The sequence below is a fragment of the Ceratotherium simum genome, chromosome 12 (assembly GCF_057802395.1).
Source record: "Ceratotherium simum simum isolate JZ-2026a chromosome 12, ASM5780239v1, whole genome shotgun sequence".
NCBI classification, from domain to species: Eukaryota; Metazoa; Chordata; class Mammalia; order Perissodactyla; family Rhinocerotidae; genus Ceratotherium; species Ceratotherium simum.
Genome location: NC_141911.1, coordinates 17,230,679 through 17,250,865, shown reverse-complemented (window position 1 = coordinate 17,250,865; position 20,187 = coordinate 17,230,679). Strand labels below are relative to the sequence as shown.

At 39.1% G+C, this 20,187-nt stretch overlaps 1 pseudogene; it reads right to left on the bottom strand.

Moving 5' to 3' along the window:
- Nucleotides 1-19,445: 19,445 nt before the first annotated feature.
- Nucleotides 19,446-19,898, bottom strand: LOC101389028 (large ribosomal subunit protein eL21 pseudogene; annotated as a pseudogene).
- Nucleotides 19,899-20,187: the final 289 nt, after the last annotated feature.

Genomic DNA, 20,187 nt, shown 5'->3' with positions numbered 1-20,187 from the left:
GGGTGGGTACTTAAAACCTCCACCCTTCAGAGAGCAAATTCATTAGAAAATGATCCAGAAACATATAATCTTCAGAGATAAAAATCAGAATGTGTTTGACAGAGGCACTGAGCAAGCTTGGTGTATGTGCCATGCAAATAATACATTGATTTAGATACATTTTTATTATGGGGGAAAGCTCATCAAGCCTCACTTAATGAATTAGTGTCTCCCTTTTTCGTTTAAAATTTCATTTTCTTTACAACTGGTTCCTGGCTTTTGTACTTTGTTAGCTTTTCAAATTAATACCATTAAAATGGAACCCATGATACTTTTCTCGGAGATACTAAAAATTCTCAGTATTTGGAGGACTTGTAGCCTTTCTTTTTTTTTTTTTAAAGATTTTATTTATTTTATTTTTCCCCCCAAAGCCCCAGTAGATAGTTGTGTGTCATAGCTGCACATCCTTCTAGTTGCTGTACGTGGGACTCGGCCTCAGGATGGACGGAGAAGTGGTGCCTCAATGCGCACCCGGGATCCGAACCCCGGCCACCAGCATTGCAGCGCACGCACTTAACCACCAAGCCACAGGGTGTAGCCTTTCTTAAATGGGCCCATCTTCTAGCATGAAAAAGAATTCTTCGGTGGTGTTTTCACTCCTAGTCTCAGTACAGAGACAGATTGTCAGGGTGATAAATTAAAGGCACCTCACTGCAGCTCTTTGGCCAACGTTCTACCACAGGTCCATATTAATATTTTATTCCCTTTAATATTATTACATGATGCAGGCTTTATTTAAATGGATTTGACGGGTCTCTTGGTTGGCTTGACAACCAGAGGGAAAAATTAATGTTCTGCATTTAATCTCGGCTCAAGGAGCTAAATTATATTGGAGGTCAAAACCGTCATGCATATCATGCTAAATTATTGAATGTAATAACTATTAGCTAGTTGTCTATTTATGGGTTTTTAAAATTGTTTACTTCATGCATCTTGGGCTAATTTTTAAGTAAATCCCCCTTTAAGTTTCTTTCCCTTTATATGTGCCACTAGTCCTGGCAATTGTGGTAACAGGGCTAATGGAAGATACCAGGTGGCCATCTTATGAATGATATCTAACTTGCTAAATGTTAATAAGCTGCAGAGAGTATTCCTACTTTCATTGATTCCACCTTCACATGAAGTTCAAGCGTGTTGAGAGAAATAGTGACTTTGTTGTAATGGAAGCCGTTATCCTAAGAAAAATCATAGAAATGCTTTGTATAAAAAAATTGATTGAAAAAATATAGTTGCTGAGGGAATGAGTGAACCACATTCTAATTATTTTAAGAACAACTGTAACATTATTGAAAAAAGAATTGAAATATCAAATGATACCGTTAGATTTTTAAAGGCATATTTTTTTTTTTTTTTTTGTGAGGGAGATCAGCCCTGAGCTAACATCCATGCCAATCCTCCTCTTTTTTTGCTGAGGAAGCCCGGCCCTGAGCTAACATCCATTGCCAGTCCTCCTCCTTTTTCTCCCCAAAGCCCCAGCAGATAGGTGTATGTCACAGTTGCACATCCTTCTCGTTGCCGTATGTGGGACGCGGCCTCAGCATGACAGGAGAAGCGGTGCATCGGTGCGCGCCTGGGATCTGAACCCGGGCCACCAGAAGTGGAGAGCGCGTTAAAGGCCTATTTTAATGAGAGATCTCACAAGTGAAATATAAAATAATATATGTATTACTTATAATGGAAATAAGTTCCATGTCTTTGTCCTCTAGTATGATCTTAATATAAAAGGTGGATTGATGTCAACGGTATTGGGCAATATTCAGGTGTATGAGAGTAGTGTTCTTATTTCCTGGACATTTTTGTAATGAGAGTTATAAAAAATTGTATCTTGAGTGTACGATCTCATATCTTTAGATATTAGAAAGATGGTAAGGGGAAGTTTGAAGAAAGCACCTATTGTCCTGTCATAGTTCTGCCTACTCTGGATTTTATCTTAAATGTAGCTAGCACTGTCTATGTATGATACTTTGTTAGGTTAACCAGTTTTAACTGCTTTACTTAAAGCAACATCAGTCATAGCCAATGGGCCATGATGAAAAAAAAAAATTCAAATAAGGTGATTTTTCTTCCTGGTAATGAATGGCGATGGGCCAAAAAAACTTCCAGTACTTTCCAGAGCAGAATAACAGCTTATCTGAGTAAGTGTAGTGAGCACCTGACAAGGCTGGCTATAGGTGTACAGACTGGACCTCAGTGAAAGGGCTGAAGCAGCACTCTTTATCCCATCTTTCTTTCTGTCATTCTTATCGTGCTTATAAATTACTTCATTCATCTAAATGAGAGCTTTTTAGAAGGCTGTTAGTTTGGAAATGGCAGGTCTATCTAGTGACCCAAGATAGCTTTTTGGTGGCATCTAGTCATGTGGAGAGACTACTGAGCAAGAAGTAGTTAGGTGGTTTGAAACTGTTCAGCCTCCACCCTTCTCAGCAGCCCCTGAGGTCAATCGCATGGCTGGACTGGGGAGCAACCTTGGTAGCTAGCAAGGCTGGGGGTGAGGAGGGAGGAGGAGAAAAGCCTGAGTTTTAACCTCCTCACCAGGGGTCTGACTGCCCGACAATGAACATTTAGGATTCATGCTGTGATAGTGATCTGTCCTTGGGAGAAGATAAATTTTCTTTTCCTTGTCTTTGTCCAGTGACTCAATTAATGCAAAACCAAACACAATGAATCCAAACTACTCTAATTAGCTCTTGCTGTGCTGGGGCTATGGAACAGAGTCAAATAAGACTTGGTTCCAGCCTATGAGGAGCCCCCCGTAGGCTACTGCCTTCCTTAGGCGATTGGCTTTGTATCCAACACTTGCTCACCTTGGACTTCTGACAGTTGAGTCCTAGGAGAAAGCATCAAGGGCAACCAAGCTAGGGAAAGCTGTGGAGAGCAGATGACTGAGCCACAGTGGAGACAGGAAACAGGATTTCATAACACAAGACAGGAAAGATAGAGGAGATAGGAGGATATGTATCTCATCTTGGGACAGAGAGAGCAACATTCAGAGTGTGGGAGGTCTTGATATGAGGATTGTAGAGGATGTAAACTCTAGGTGAATTGGAAGTAGATGGGTTGTTATTTTTTTGTTGTTAATTATCTCTTTGGGCTTGTGAACTTTTGAGATCTAAGTGTTTTCATAGATGACGTTTTTGAATTGGATGTTTTTGGCTTTCTTAAGATCTTTATTTTAAAAATGGTCCTTCCTTGCTCTCCATCACTGTCATTTAAAACTGGAGATACCTTATGCTTAGAGAGGCCTTTAGGTTTATAAGAAATGGGTTGGGGCCCAAGAAAGAAGAAGCAGGGAATTCCTTTAAATATTTCATTCTACTTACAACTTTACCACCTGTACTTTCCAGAGGAAGAATAATATCACTAAATTTTAGTGGGAAATTAAGTGGAGGAAAACATGTCCAATTCTGTGACTAATGGCAGTTTGCAAGAAATCACTGTGTAACTTAAAAAAAACTTCTTTAAAAATACATTTTAGAAATTCCTGCAATTAGGAAACATATCACAACAGTTTTTGTGTTGAAACTTCATAAAAATAAAAATTAAAAAAATCCTACCAATATTTTAAATACCTACATTTGAAAATATAGGTATTATTCTGAAGGATGCTGCCCATAATTCTGTTATCATCTTTAAAGTTCCAACAACATTTTTCATAGAAATAGAACAAAGAATCCTAAAATTTATATGGAACAACAAAAGACCTTGAATAGCTAAAGGAATCCTGAGAAAAAAGAACAAAGCTGGAGGTATCACACTTCCTGATTTCAAAATATACTACAAAGCTAGCAGTAACCAAAACAGCATGGTACTGGCACAAAAACAGACACACAGATCAATGGAATAGAATCGAAAGCCCGGAAATAAACCCACACATCTATGGACAGCTAATCTTTGACAAAGGAGCCAAGAACATGCAATGGAGAAAGGAAAGTCTCTTCAACAAATGGTGTTGGGAAAACTAGACAGCCACATGCAAAAAAATGAAAGTAGACCCTTACCTTACACCATACACAAAAATTAACTCAAATGGATTAAAGACTTGAATGTAAGACCTGAAACTATGAAACTTCTAGAAGAAAACATAGGCAGTATGCTTTTCGACATCAGTCTTAGTAACGTATTTTCAAGCACCATGTCTGACCGGGCAAGAGAAACGATAGAAAAAATAAACAAATGGGACTACATCAAACTAAAAAGCTTCTGCACAGCGAAGGAAACCATCAACAAAACAAAAAGACAACCTAATAATTTGGAGAAGATATTTGCAAACCATACATCTGATAAGGGCTTAATCTCCAAAATGTATAAAGAACTCATGCATCTCAACAACAAAAAAACTAGCCACCCAATTAAAAAATGGGCAAAAGACCTGAACAGACATTTCTCCAAAGAAGGTATACAGATGGCCAACAGGCACGTGAAAAGATATTCAACATCATTAACTATCAGGGAAATGCAAATCAAAACTACAATGAGATATCACCTCACGCGCGTGTCAGAATGGCTATAACTAACAAGACAGGGAACAAGTGTTGGAGAGGATGTGGAGAGAAGGGAACTCTCATACATTGCTGGTGGGAGTGCAAACTGGTGCAGCCACTATGGAAAACAGTATGGAGATTCCTCAAAAAAGTAAAGGTAGAACTACCATACGATCCAGCTATTCCACTGCTGGGTATCTATCCAAAGAACATGAAAACACCAGTGCGTAAAGATACATGCACCCCTGTGTTCATTGCAGCGTTATTCACAATAGCCAAGACTTGGAAGCAACCTAAGTGCCCATCAAGAGACAAATGGATAATGAAGCTGTGGTATATATACACAATGGAATACTACTCAGCCATAAGAAACAATGAAATCCAGCCATTTGTGACAACATGGATGGACATTGAGGGTATTATGTAAAATGAAATAAGTCAGAGGGAGAAGGTATGCTCTCACTCATTAAGTAGTAGATAATAACAACAACAAACAAACACATAGAGACAGAGATTGGATTGGTGGTCACCAGAGGGGAAGGGAGGAGGGAGGAGGGTGAAAGGGATAATTAGGCACGTGTGTGTGGTGATGGATTATATTTAGTATTTGGGTGGTGAATATGATGTAATCTATGCAGAAATAGAAGTATAATGATATATACCTGAAATTAATACAATGTTATAAACCAATGTTACTGCAATAAACAAAACAAAACAGACAAAAAAAATTAAAGAAAAAAATCCTACCAGTATTTTAAATACCTACATTTGAAAATATAGGCATTATTCTGAAGGATGCTGCCTATTAATTCTGTTATCACCTTGAGGCATTGAGAATTCAATAGATAAGAAGAGATGCTAACCATTCTCTATTATTTATGGAAAATCTCATTAGTTAATTATTGAGTGACAAACAGTCTCTGGCTGGGAGAATGTGACAGCCCCTGTGGCAAAGGAGTCTAAATTCTTTTAGTAGTTGCAAAGTGGTAATTGGTATATTAAGTAATTTGACTCCATGGAAAGACTTGAGATATCCTAGTAGACGTCTATGACGGGAAGTAAAAGTTGTACTTAAAATAAGATAAGGACAATCACAGATAAGCTAGGCTTGATAACAGCCAAAGACTAGTAGGAGAAGTTATTTTGTTTGTTTTTACATATTTGTAGACTATATGCTTTGCTTATTGTATACTGGATAATCAGGTTTATTGGGTGTGCTAATTTTGGTAGAGTACAGTTAGGAAACAGATTTGTTTTTCTGCCCTTATTGCCTTTGTAGATATCCCATTGTCACCTCTGGGTGACATCCTGTATGAAACCCACAGCTTTTCGTTCCTTTTTAAGTTTTGAAATGTCCAGTCCAGTCCAAATCAAAACCTTGTTTTCTTATCAGTTGAAAGCTTCTCCACCACGCTCTCTCACTTAAGGGGGAGTACGGCCTAGTTTGTTTTGATAAACTCCTGGTTTCACTTCCCTGTCCCTTGCTTCTGGCTCCTCAGAGTGGGGTTGGGGGAAAAGGAAAGATGAGAGACGATGCGGTCAAGCCCATTATAAGAGACTGTTCAACTGCCGTGATAAAATACCACAGGCTGCGTGGCTGAAACAACAGAAATTTATTTGCTTACAGTTCTGGAGTCTGGGAACTCCAAGATCAAGGTGCTGCCTGATTTGGTTCCTGGTGAGAGAGCTCTCTTCCTGGCTTGCACATGGCTGCCTTCTCATTGAGCTCTGGCGTCTCTTGCTCTTCTTATAACGTCAACAGCCCTGTTGGATTAGGGCCTCATTCTTATGACCTCATTTAACCTTTACCACCTTCTCACAGGCCCTATCTCCAAATACAGTAACATTGAGAGTTAAGGCTTTAACATAAGAATTTCAGAGGGATATAAACCTTCAGTACACACTACCCATTTTACTTACCTGGTGTTTTATCTGGTGTTTATATATCTCTCTTGATTCTCCAGTGACCTTTGTCACGGCAAATCTTCTCTCATAGGCTATAAATAGTGGGTTTTTGGGGGAACCCAGAAGGGACTTCCACCCTACTTAGTTCTCTCACTTTATTGGTGAGGGCAAAGGTTAAGCTGCTCTACCAAAGAGACCAAGACCAAACATATAATAGCTTAAATCATGCATTCTCAATAGCAGTGAAAATTGGTTCTTGGGGCAAGGGGGAATGAAAAAAGTCTTAGCTATTACAGTGGTTTGTGGCCTTCCAAAGCTCAACAACATCTTATTTCTTAGTATTTAATCTCTCTCGTTAGAAAGAAATTAAATTAAAATTAAAAATTTAATTAGTTAATTAAACAAATTTATTTTTTCTCCCTAAGTGAAAAAAATGTTGAGAAACACTCGCTTAAATAAAATAGAGATTTATTATTCTCTCACTGAACAGTCCAGTTCTGCCTCATAAGTTCATTTAGGGACCCAAGTTCCTTCCATCTTATTGTTCTACCATTAGCTAGGGTGTCACCCTGATCTGCATGATCAAAAAGATGGCATGAACACATCTGTTTTTCAGAGAGAGAAAAGAGGAAAGAGGCAAATCCAGGGCAAACGATTTCATTTTAGTAAATGAGACAGAAGTTGTGCCCATTATTTCTGCTACCATTGCATTGATGATAACTTACTCATGGGGTTACTTTTAGTGGAAGGAGGCTGGGAAATACAATCTGTAGCTTGGCAGCCATGTGTCCAGCAAGAGGGAGAGGAAATTTGTGGGGACAACTGGCAGCCTGCCATATTAAGCCCGAAAATGCACTCTTGGGATGGCCTCTTTTGTCCTTCCTGTAGCTGCTGCCCTCCAGTGGTACATCCCACACAGCTCCTTGCTGCTGTGGTTCCTTATCCTGCAGGCAGCTATCTTGTGCAAGATCCTTTCAAGACATCCTAGCCTATTTGCAAAGTGTCTACTTAGCCAGTGGGAACTCATATAACCTTGCTGCATCAAATGATGGAAGGGCACTTTGATCTTGTAACTGCATTCTCTTCTCCTTGCTCTGCACGTGTGGATTATGCCAGCTAGCTTCATGATTTCAGAATTTCTAGGCAAGAGGAAGGCATGTTTAAGGGAGCATATGTTAAGATCTAGGAACTCTTTGGTTCTTTATTCTGTTAGCAGCAGAGGTAGGCTTACGCATTTCCCTCAGGTGAGGAGAATGATGCCTGATGACAGTGAGATACAAGATTCCCCTCTTGCAAACATTCCCCAGTCACTTAGAGGAGTTCTTTTTAAGCTTCCTCCTTTGCCTTGGGGAATGAAAAGTTACCCTATACCTTCCCCTATGGGGATAGAAAGGGAAAGGGCACAGTGCTTTGAGTTCCTTTTCTTTAAGGAATTATTCCCTATGATCAATTTCCTTAAAATTTTGAATCTCTTAAGAAGGTTGGGGTGGAGTGGACCAATGTAGCAGATGCTTTTGGTGCCCTGCATCTCATCCTCTTGGTTCATTTTTTATTTCAGCCACTGCTATGGTGGACAGTGCTAAGCACATGGATTTTATTCCACCCCAATTGTCTATTATGGATCTCTCCATTTCTGTCCTAGACCTTTTCTAAAGCAACAGGTGTCGCCTTGGCCCACTTGTAGGTCCAGTCCCAAAGTGTTGTGCAGTTAACACTGCAAGCAACCCTCAAGCAATGGGTAAGCAAGTAGGTAAATGCCCCTGACTCCCTGCTTTTGGGTGGACCATCATGGAAGGCATTCTATGTGTTCCTCAGAAGTTCCTGCAGAATGGAACCCCTGTCCCCATGGCAGCAATCTCAATAATGTGCTATGAGTTGCTTTCCCACCTTCCCTGTCTCAATTTCCTTGTTCCTTCGCTCCTGCTTTCTTGTACTTCCTCAGTACAAGTCCTTTTCTTAGACTCTCCTTTTGGAGGAACTCAAACAATGCGAGAGTTTTGTTATATTTTGGTAAGTCTTACAGCTATAGAGTTGGTAGCTCTTTTACAATATAGAGATACTGAAGCATTTTTATGAGTTTTGGGGACTTCAGCTGAAACTCTGAGTGAATAGGAAGACTTTCACTTTTATCTTTTCATTCCCAATACTATATATTCTTAAATTCATTTAGCTTCATATTAAAAATTAGTGTTTAATTAAACAAAGAAACCCTGTTTTTCTTTTACAAATGGCGTCCTTGAATGAATTATGTGTTAATATCCTAAGATTGAGTTATCTAAGAAAAACCTGGCAAATTGGCCAGTGTGTAAGATATCAGGCAGTTGCCAGCTGAACTGTATGCGTGGTACCTGGGAGTAATTAGCTTATGCAGGAATTGGCTTGTCACCGATGAGGTTTTAAATTTCAAGGCATTCAATTCGGCCTTTTGCAATTTTATAAGTTATATCCTTTATCTTGATTATAGAAATTGTATAACAGAATTTCATATCTATGTGATGACTATTTGAGGGGAAAATTAAGAGGTTATTAAATGTGTTTTGGGATTATCGTAAATATACTAGGTGATAATATTCATGGTGTTTTACCTAAGCAGTATTGGGTCTCTTCCTTAGTGATCATTAGGAAAGCTAGTGGAAGCAAACGTGTACATAGGACAAGTATTTGCTTTCTTTCTGCCTTTTTGTAATTTAGATAATTGGCCCTTGACATGAAATAGGATATGGAAACCATGTGCTAGCATGCAATCCTCCCTTCATCTCAACTCTTGTGGAAGGTCAAGTTGTGTCCCGAAATTTCCTAAAAATGTTATTATTAGTGTGTTGCAGCAATATATCTTTGGGAGTTGAAATGATGGCTGGCTTTAATATAGAAAGCTTGATAAAACTGTTATAAATCACCAGTGGTTTGGGGGAAAAGACTAGATTCTGATTACTTGTGATTTCTATAGTTTCTCAGAGAATTGTCTGGGACTTTTGAGTCTCTTTCTGTTACTGTCTCCAGTGATTTAAATTTGCTGAATTTGAAGGAAATTGGTAAGAACACTTCAAGATTATTCAAAAAGTTTGTTTTCAACCCTCTTATAAGAAATAGGTTCACAGTTGCCGAGGGAGTAAAGTGAACTTTCCTGGAACATTGTTAAAACAAGCTACTGCATCCCTTGGCTCAATTCTTCCCTACTACACACAAAAACAACTTCTAATTTTCACAACTGTTCAACTCAAGTATTTTTCTCCAATGTTATTTATGACCCAATTTTAACATTTTGAGATTTTTCTTTCACTCTTTTTCTAGCACAAAGGCTGATGTCCATCCATCATTAATTTATACTGCTATTATGCAGCTGAAGTATACTTGGGATTCCTTTTGGGGACTCCAAAAGAAATCTGAGGCATAGATTTTCAGTTCACCACATATTCTTGGAAAATAAATGTAGGTAGATATACATTTTTAAAAAGAGAGGAAATATTTTAAAAGACTACAAGTCCAAAGAATCCCAGACATCAACACTGCCTGGCTATGAAATATTCTCATGAATTAGCAGCCCACCACGATGCTAGCTCTCATCTACTTGCAGTCTGCCAGAAGTCAGTTTCATTTCTTTTTATATTTAAAGTCATGTCTACTCATTGATTTGAACTCTATTTTAACTAATAAACATTTTCTTATAATGTAGCAAAAAGAAAAATGTCAGAATTGTTCAAATTAAATTAGTTCAGATCCAAACACTGCTGCATGGAGTTTTCTCTCTGATACCTGGGGATCAGTAGCATAGATGATCTCTAGATCCAGGAATTTGAATTTTAGAATGAAAATCTTATAGGAAGGACAACCGCTTAAATATAAACCAGCATTTCTCAACTTTTAGTTTTCCAAGGGATTTTTTTGTCACGGGGCACTTTGAAGTCTGAGGGCAAATATGTAGGAAATGATATATTAGTCAACTTTTATTTTGCGTCTCTGATAGCTTCCTCATAAATATCTACTAAAGCTATCCCCTTTTCATCATATCTGCCACCATTAGCTTAGCTCAGACCTTTATGGAGTCGTGCTTAAAATATTGCAACAGTCTGCCAACTGACTGTTTATGACATTTTTTAGGCACCATCTCACATTTTCTTAGACAACTTTTGTGCTCCAACTATTGTTGTGGCCCTCAGTTGCAAGCACCCATATCACCTCAGTTGTACTTCAAATCTACCCTAGGTCCTCTCTACCATTGTTATTTGAGATACTTGTGAGAGCAGGCTCATCCGTTCTGATGAATGGGCAGACCTGGAAATACGAGGCAGTTAACACCCTCTGTGCAACCCTTGACAAATCCAGATGGGTGTTGGTGATAAATATTACCCTCTTCCTGATTTGGATGGACTATTCTAAAGCACATGTTACATAATTTCTCAGAAAGTTCCTCTTATGTCCCCACTCAATTTATTTGTTGGCCTTTGCAAAAACCAAATGGATTGTGGCAGATGACAATGGCTGACTACAAATCCAACCCATTAGTAGTGCCAATCAAAACTATTGTGCCAAATGTAGAATCTTTACAGTAACAAATCAGTATAGACTCTGGAACTTGGTACGTAGCAGCTCATCTGATAAATACATTTTTCTCAGTCCTCATAATTAAGAGGGTCAAAAGTAGTTTGTGTTTACACATGAAGGACAGCAATACACATTCACTGTCTTGTCCCAAGATTCCAACACTATATCGTCCTCAGGAAGCTTGATAATCTTAAAATTCTGCAGATTATCATGTTACTTTGCTATATTGATGACATTATGCTAATTGGATTTGGTAAGCAAGAAGTGAAAAGTTCTGTGGGTACCTTGGTTAGATCCATGTATGCCAGAGTCTAAGTGAGAAACTCTACGAGGATTCAGGATCCAGCTAGAGCAGTGACATTTTAAGGTGTCTAGTTGTCTTTGGCACGCCTGGACATTGCCTCTAAAGGACAAGTTGTTGAACCTTGTACTTCCTACCACTAAGAAGGTGACATACCATACCACTGTTTGGTAGGCTTATTTGAAATCTGAAGGTAGCATATGCTGCGTTTGAGAATCATATTCTTACCCTTTTATTGAGTAACTCAAAAGCCACAAGTTTTGAGTGTGGCCCAGAGCAAGAGAGGGCTCTGCAACAAGTCCATGTTGTGGTGAAAGCTGCCCAGCCATCCAGACTGTATAATTCAACAGAACTGACGGTGCTAGAGGTACTCATAACGGGTAAGAGTGCTGTGTGATGAGTCGCAACAGAGTCTGCTAAGGTTTTGAAGCAAGACCACACTTTTTACAGCAAAGAACTACTACTCAGTATTTAAAAAGCATCACTTGACATCCTGCTGGTCCCTAGTAGACTGACCACCTGACCATGGGACATCAAATGAGTATGAAACTGGAGTTGTCTATCAATATCTAGATAATTTCAAATCCATTGCGTCATAAGATTGGGCAGATGTAACAGTAGCATGCTGTACAATACAAATGGTACATTCAGGAATGAGTGCAGGCAGGTTCTGAGGGCACAGGATGTTACATGACAGGTGGCCCAGACTCCATGTTACCTGCCTCTGTTGCATTAATGCTTCTTCTTCAGCTGTCACCTATGGACTCATGCAGGGTTCCCTATGATCAACTAACAGAGGTAGAAAAGGTCAGGTCTAGATCATAGATTGGTGGGCTTAATATGTTGATAGTAGTTAAAAATGTACTGCCACAAATTTGTGGCACTACACAGGAGTGACTTTGGACAGCAGTGAAGGAAAATCCTCCAGAAAACTGAGCCACAAGTAACGTACTTGGTTGTTTTCCTTGGATGGAAGGAGAAATGGTGGGAGATATGCATATCATAGTTGCCAGAACATTAGCAAATGATTTACCTGCTTTCTTAGAGGACTTGAAATAACTAAATTGGAAGATCTAAAATAAGGAAGTTTAGAGCAGAAGCAGGTGGATGGATCATGTGAATGGACACAAAGTACATAAATTTGTGTGTCTCACATTAATGTCCATTTGAGAGCATCTGTCACAGAGGAGGTACTCAATAATCAGATACTTACGACAATAGGATAATTCACTCTGTGAATGTCAGCCAGCCTCTACCCTCAGCCTTTCCAGTGCTTGGGCAATGGTCCCATGAATGGAATGGTGGTGGTGGTGGAGGCCATGAATATATCCAACAGTATCTGAACTATATCATTAGTGAATGCCCAATCTGCCTACAGAAGACACTGACACTGGGCCCTCTCTTTGCACCTTTCCTTGAAGTTGACCATTTAGCCACTGGAGAAGTCAGCATTTTGTTTTCACTGGAATTTATGCTTATTCTGTATCTAGGTTTATCTTCCTTGCCTAAAGTGTCTCTGTAAGCAGTAACATCCAAGGGCTTACAGAATGCCTGATTTACTGATATGGGACCTTGCATAATATTGCTTCAGACCTCATTTGTGCTGAAAGAGGTACAACAATGGGTACGTAATCATAAGAGTCAATGATCCAACCATATATGACATCACTCAGAGCAGCTGCCCTAATAAAATGATGGAATGGTGTATTAAAGGCTTAATTAAGATGCCAGGTCAAAAACAACCCCATATGGTATTGGAAATGCAATCTTTCATTGTGTTATGTTGCTGATATATGGTGTTCTGTCCAGGATCCAAGGGCTGAAGTAGGTTTTGGCTTCTCAACCATCACTTCCAATGAAAAACTTGCAAAATTTATCCTTTGGGTCCCTATAGTCTTAAACTCTGCTGGATGGAGAATCCGGATTACTGGTGGGTGTGGAGGTTTCACTGAATCTGAAGTATAGTGACATTTACTCATTTTAGGGTAGTGATAAGAGTTCTGCTGAACCTGAGTTTGTAACTATCAGATGGGTTTTTCAGATAAAGACAGAAGTTGATACTGATTAGTGAGGATATAGGGTTGGCTGCTACACAACGGGAGAAAAAAGATTTTCCTTAGCAACTAGGGGATTCACGGGAGTGTCTTTCTGTGCCTTCATGCACAGTGATAATTGTATATGGCCAATTACAGCTACTATAGTGAAGGGTAAAGTAATTGTGGGCTTCAGCTCCTTGAAGATAAAGTGCTGGCTGAAGGGCCGGCTGAGAGTGAGGAAGTTTGGAATGAGTAGCATACAACTGATTCTATGTTGAAGCATCAGGGATTGTTCCACTAAGCCTTATAGAATCTTTTGTAGAGCCTGTGGATGTACCAATAGAACTGGACCTAATGTAGGGCACCAGCAGATCTAAGAAGTGCAAGGGACAGATCGTGTTGACCATTTGTTTTTCTTTTTTTTTTTTGCTGAGACTTACCCAGAGCTAACATCTGCTGCCAATCTTCTTCCCTTTTTTTGCTTGAGGAAGATCAGCCCTGAGCTAACATCTGTGCCAATCTTCCTCTATTTTGTATGTGTGTCACCACCACAGCATGGCTGAACCAGTGGTGTAGGTCCACGCCAGGGATCTGAACCCACGAACCCAGGCTGCTGAAGTGGAGCACACCAAACTTAACTACCACGCCATGGAGCCGGCCCATGTTGACCATTTTTTTAATGCTCATTTTATGTCCACTCTGCCCAATATTTGCTTCCATCATTACTGAGGGAACTAGCTACATGCAGGTGTAGTCTAATATCTCCTCACCCAACTGTACCACATATCTTTTGTTTACTACCTTGAGAATTCTCTGGAATTCCTAGGAGTCCAGTCAACTCACGCTGGTTCATGAACATACTTGGAAGTAAAAAGGAATTAACATCCCCCTGGGGAAGCTACCCAATGCCTCAGAGGATATCCAGTAGAACTGAGTCACAGTAGTACATAGTGGTAATCTACTCAATGATGCATACTTAGATTGGCTTTTTCTCTTTTCCTATTTTACTTTTCCCAGTGGCCCTATTACTGTTTCCTGGGATCAATTCCCAAAATAAACTATCCGCACGCAAGTTGTGATCTCTGAAGGTCAGATATGGCCTTTCTGTTTTTACCCTTTTTCCTCTCCAAATGATTGCCCTTCTTGTGACCAGGCAGGTCTTGCTAAAATACAAAAGGGATCATGGTACACCATTATTTACAACTTGTCATTGGACTCCAAGAGCAAAACATTTCTTCATAGCACACATGACCCTCTGTGCAATGGAGAGTCACTTTTGGAGCATGAATGATAAGACCCTCAAGCATCAAAGAAAGTAACAGAAGTGTCGACAGAGCAGAATCCACTGCTGTCTCCCTGATTTGGAGGGCAGGAGAAGGCTTCCTGAGCTATTTTGGGAAGAGGAGAAGAAGCTATGCAAGGAAGTATAGATTTGAGAAAGATAATATTTTTCTTTGATTATGAGCATATTTTTCATTATGTATGTTAAGTGTTTCAGAGAATCTCAATCAGTTTCATTCAGTTCACTCATTCATGTATTCGGCAAACTTACATTGAGGAAACAACTCAATAATTACTCTTTTTATCCCAGTGATGTCATATATTTAGGCAGCTTTTTTCTTGTCTGGAGGAGGCTGGACTTAGTTAATCTTAGCCCCTTCAGAATGGGGCTTATTAAGGATTGTGCACCAATACTGGCAGGAAGATAGAAGACTGAGACAGGAAAATGCAGTCAGAAAGCTCTCCTTTGGGTGTTTCTAAAATATTAATATATGCCCCCCATTATTTGCTAAGTACTGCTTTGGGGTACAAATTTGCAACCAAGGTACCTGAGTTTAATTACACATCTCTGGTCCTGATTAGTTATGTGAACTTGAGCAAGTTCCTTAGTCTCTCTAAACCTTATTTTCCCCATTTGTAAAATGAGAATGAAGGAATCCATACTTCATAGCATTGTTTGAGGGCTAAATAAGGTAAAGTGACAAAAACTGATCCCAGTTCCTGACATGTGATGAGTACTTAGTAAATGATAGTGTCCTTGTCTTTATCATATTCCCATCCATTTCATTGTGCTCAACAGCTGGTTAAATGGATATCTTTCCCCCTCCACTGAATTAACCAGGTGTTCTATAAGAGAACTGATGGCTCTTGCGTTTTCTAGACACAAGTCTTTAAAGGACCTGAGGACTATTGATCCTTTGTTCACTATACACATTTCAACCTGCTCAGGGAGAAGACTTGATAGACATTGAAGACTTGTAGTCAATAAGGTACCAGAAAAGTGATAAGAAGCTACATAAGGCTAAATACTTAAAGGATGAAGAATGGTGAAAACGTCTATCATAATAGAAATGGGAAAATGCAGGGAAAGGGTAAAAGTGTCCAATCCTTATATGTACATGTGATGGGAGGAGGGGACTGAAATCCTTTTCTTCTACTTTTCCCTTTTCACATGTCAATGTCGTAAGAGTGAGGGTGAATCTCTGCTAAAAGTGAAGGGTTAGGAGAGTTGGAAAGTGTGGGATGAGGACACTGGGTGTTGTGGAGAAGTATGGCTGAGGGTTTCCCTCTTTGTTACTCTTTACTTGGATGTTGAGGGCTCTTTTTTCTTTGGAGAGGTATTTCTAATGCTGCATAGCTACAAACAAAGATTAGGGCTCAGAGGACAAGAAGTAGGGTGCCAGATGCTTAGAACTTGCTCTAGGACTTAAAAAGTTCATCTATGGAGACTAGTACAATACACCAGATTAGAAGAGGAGGCAGGGCAGGAATTGAGACTAGGAATAAGGTTATGCACCTGGTAGGAGCATTTTCTGGGCGGTAGCCCTCCAGGAAACATAACGATGACTGATGGTATGGGTTGGCAATGAGGAAGCCCAGTGCCTACAATTGCATCAACAAGAGACAAAAGCCAATGTTAACTAAAAGCTTTATACTGGCAGCATACCTAATAGCAAGATAAATGAGTTGAGAATTAAATGACCACTTGTATTTCTTCTTGTGGAGAGTGGCTGCCTAATCAGCCAAATCTTCTTTCCCCAGAGGTGGGATAAATAGGTGAGAAAGGTTATTACCCCAGGACGCATCTGGGTGCTAATGTGATTAGTATTCTCGTACTCTGGCTTTGCAGAATGGCTGATGCATATGGGGAGAGGGGAGTTGACAATTCTTTTCTTTCTCCTCAGCTTAGAGCTACCTACTGAGTATGAGGCTTTCCTTAGGCCAATGAAATTAATGACAAGAAAATTTTAGCTTTTACTAGCATTAATCGTATTTGATCAGCTTCTTGCAAAACAATTTTGTCGGCTGATGAAATCAGAAAAATGGAGAAGTCATAAAGGTAAGGATGAGTTTAGTCATCTGAGAATGGGCAGGCTTCCTCAGAACATAGCACCATTAGTGGACAGAAGTACAAGTTGGGAAGAAGGATGCAATTTGCCTTTATGAGAGGGTTTTAAAAGATGTGTGACTAGTCAGATTTCAGGCCTGTGATTGTGAATATTATTTTAATGGTCTGGACAGGAAATAAGTCTAAAAACAGGCACAGCCTTTGATATGTTGAGAGATGAGGTTGATGGGTCCATTTCAGATTCAGTAGCTGAACAATGATAACTAAAAAGCCGTGAAAAAGCCTCTTTTCTGAGAGACTGAAACAACGGTTTATAATGATTCTCTACAGATTTCTTGAAAGGGTATCCATTTTAAAACAAGGTTATCCCTGAACTCCTGGTCCAATACTTCTAGATTTGATATGGAATTGATTAAAATATTCAAAGATTGCATCTCAAATACTTTAGGATTTGACATTCCGAGAATATATATGTATATACATATTTACTGGTTCAAATCTACAATTTTAGAATTGGAAGGAACATTTTCATCATTTAATTTAAACTTCTCCATTTAAAGATGTAGGAAGATGATATTCAGAGGAACAATAAAGTTATATGCTTATTAAAGTACCAATTATTTACATAATCTTGAAATTTGTTCTTATGCATTTGATAAAGTAATTTTTTGAAAATTGTTAAGAAAAAATCTTTGTTAAGAAGTGCTAGTTGGTTTGTATCTCTGGTATTTTTGCCAGCATTATGTGATTGTGCCAGCAAAGGTAATGATTGAGGCAAATTAGCCTGTATCACTCTCACATCACCTTGTTCTCTTTATTATAGCCTTCAGTGTTTGGAATTATGTTCTTTATTAATTTGTTTTTTTTTGTTTGAGGTCTGTTTCTTTCTTCTGTCCATCTCAAACTAGAATGTCAGCTCCAAGAAAGCAAAACTTTGACTCTTTTTCTAGGCTTATTCCTAGTACTAGAATAATGCCTGGCATAGAGTAGGACTTCAAGTAATATTTCTTGAATACATAAATGAGTTAGTTCAAAATATTACTTCTAGTTAACTGTTTAAGAGAAGGAGTCACAGAGAAGATTGCAGTTGAAATAGAAATGACAGTATCGGTTGGATTTCCATAGAAGTTTTGAGATAGCATAAAATGTGGTAGAAATAATTTAAGAATAGGTATAGTGGTTGGAGAATTTGGAATAAGTGCAGGGAATGTAAAATTATTATTTGTGTTGAACATAGATGGTATGATGGGAAAAGTGAAAGATGAAGGTGGAACTGTAGGACAGTGGTTATGCTAAAGAGTTTCCTCCGGAGGCAAGGTAGAAGAATTTTGAGGAGTAATGTCGTCCAATGAATATAGTGATTTTGAATGTTTTAAACTGATTGCAATAAGTAGCATGGATTGGATGGAGAGAGCCTAGTAGTGGCAAACCATTGGGAAGCAAATTACAATTGTTCGGTATCGGAAAGGAAAAACATTGTCTATTCTAGTAGCCACAGAAATGACCAGTGCAGGATAAATCTATGAGTGATTGCAGAGGTAGAAATGATAGGGCTTGGAAATTGACTAAACGAGGTTTTGGTAGCGAAGTAGATGAAATGTCTTATATAACTTTTTGGAGTATATATTTCTGAATTAGTATAGTAATAGTAATATTAATAAGAAAGGAAGGTCAGAAGAAAAACCTTATTGGGGGATATATTGAATGTTAAGTATTGCTAGAATATTCAGTTAGAAAGATTCAATATTGAGTTTGAAATATGTATCTTGGGCTTAAGAGAAAGGCTAGAGCTAGTATTATAGATTTCAGTGTCAGCCGTATAAAAATGGTATTTAAAGCCATTGGAGAGAAAATGTGGATGAAATTTCCAAGGAGACAGTATAGAGTAGGTAGTGGAGAGAATAAGGGCAAAGTCTGGGGTTAAGGGGACTCCCAGACTTAGAATATTGAAGGAAGAAGAGAAGCCATAGAAGTTGGGTAAAAGATGAATTAGGAGAATTTATCAGCTATGTCCTACACAGCACTAACTATATGATACGGTGGAAGAAAGGGGAAAGTAATGGGCAGAAGAGGAGTTATTGAAAAAATCATAGGAATGTGTTCCATGATTCCTTTATTCATTAATTCATGACTCATATATCTTTGGCTACCGTAAATTTGATGGTAATAATAATGTCCTGTGGCATATTGGATTTTCCAAAGATGACAGCAACAATAGCTCCCATCCCTCAGGCTCTTCTAGAACCTCACTGCTCTCCCACCAAGAGGGAGTCTAAAGCCCCTTCTCTTGAATCTGGTTGGCCTGGCCACTGGCTTGTACCAGTAGAATATGACAGAATTGTCATTGCGTGTCTTCTGAGGCTAAGTCATAAAAAGTGAAGCAGCTTCCGCCTTTCTTCCTGGAATATTTGCTCTTGAAGTTTTCACTTGCTGTGTAAGCAATCTTTCTCCCTGAAGCTGCCATGCTATGAGGAAATCCAAGCCAGTCCACATGGTGGGGCCATAGGGGAAGGCCTAAGGCTACAGGAGGAGAGAGATGCCCAGCTAGTCTCCAGCTGTTCCAGCTCCACCTTCTCTGTTCCAGTTCTGGCTATAGTCTGACTGCACCTCCATAATGGACCCAAAGCCAGAACCACCCAGTCTAGCCACTCCCAAATTCCCGACACATGGAACTCATAAATGATAACAAAATGATTGTCATTTTTTTAAGCCAATATATTCTGGGTGATTTTTTTTTTTTTAACCCAGAATTTTTTTTATTTTACTTTTTTATACTTATTATACTGTGAATTCTAGGGCATAGATTCCAGCAGCTCAAGTTCCTTTCCATTGGTTCTCACAAAGTGTGGTTCTTTGTGTGGAGCAGGCTGACTCTTCAGTTGAACCAGGTACATTTCTCTTAGGCTTCCTTCTTTTTCTGGTTATTTCAGGAAGTTATCTCGGCTCTCAGAGTGTGTAATATTTTCAATATGTACATTAATTCTCTTGGCAAGATTCTTGCCCTTAACTTGTTTGTTTACAACAATGCCAACAGCCTCCTGAGTAACATTGTACACTCTTCCAGTTTGCCATGGTGACGATTGTGGGGCATTCCTTTTTGAACAGTGCCCTTTCCCTTGAAGTCTACAGTATCACATTCTTGTAGATTCACTTGTGTGGGGCCAAAGGGACAATTCTACGTTTTCCAAAAGGCCTAGAGAATATACAGTGGGTGCATCTTCTCTTTCCTTTTTGTTTGTCATTTTGGTGAATTACTGGAAGATGGAGGTTCTGGCCAAAAGGCGGGGACAATTTGTTTTTCAGCAACAGTGACTGGAACAGATCGTGAAAGAAGAAATAATGTTCATGTAGTTTAGCTTTATGTCCATCTGTTCTGTAAGAAATTCCACTCCCTCAATTTCTTCGCCTGAATTCTGGGAATCCTATAAACTATATCACATGCGCTCCCAAGCAGCCCTATCAGTTGTCCTGATGGACAGGTGGCTGCAATTTTCTTCCTCTATTATTCTGACTCTATAGAGCTGGTTGGGGTTG